Here is a 915-nt window from a genome sequence, read left to right as displayed (position 1 = left end):
GATTTTTGGCTACTAACCAAAAGGTCAGTGGTTTAAACCCACCAGCCACTCCATGGGAGAAAGATGCAGCAGTCTGCTTCTGCAAAGATTTACAGCCTTGGAAACCCTATAGAGCAGTTCTATTCTGTCTCATTTTGTTGTTGTTGTTGCTATGTGCCTTCGAATTGAACCCGACTCATAGTGACCCCTCCTTGGGTTTCCAAGGTGGTATCACTATGGAAGTAGATTGCCCCATCTTCCTTCCAAGGAGTGGCTGGTGGGTTTGAACTGCCAGCCTTCTGGTTACCAGTCAAGTGCCTTAAGCACAACACTAAATTGAAATGATTAACCAGCAATGGTTTGGTAAGTAATGAGGACTTTTCCAGTTACTGGCTCTTTTGTAAAGTGCCTATTCAAGTCTTATCCATTTCTCTAAATGTACTTTATGTGTTTTTCTTAATGGGAATTAGGCATTAAGTTCTACAATATTGGTTCTCAGACATGCGTATCAGAATCACCTGGAGGGCTTGTGTTAGGGATTGAATATATCCCCTCAAGATATGTTATAGATCCTAACCTCTATGACTGTGGTTGTAATCCCATTAGGGAATGGGTTGTCTTTGTTATGATCATAAGGCAGGATTAATATATGGTGTACCCTGATCAATTACTTTTGAGATATAAAAGAGATTAAATAAACCAGCAGAAGAGATAAACCAGCATAGGGTAAAACAGATGCCACGACACATGGAGATCGCCAAGGAACCAGGAAGTAGAAGCTGAAGAGACAAGGACCTTTCTCCAGAGTCAACAAGAGAAAGTTCTCCTTGAGCCAATGCTCTGAATTCTGACTTCTACCCCCAAAACCATGAGAAAACATATTTTTGTTAAAGTCATCCCTTTGTGGTTATTTGTTATAGCAGCACTAGATAACTA

Source organism: Orycteropus afer, unplaced genomic scaffold (genome assembly GCF_000298275.1).
Source record: "Orycteropus afer afer isolate SDZICR_OR568_19922 unplaced genomic scaffold, OryAfe1.0 scaffold00117, whole genome shotgun sequence".
In the NCBI taxonomy this organism is placed as follows: Eukaryota; Metazoa; Chordata; class Mammalia; order Tubulidentata; family Orycteropodidae; genus Orycteropus; species Orycteropus afer.
The sequence above is the reverse complement of the archived record's forward strand: the minus strand, read 5'-3'. Positions refer to the sequence as shown.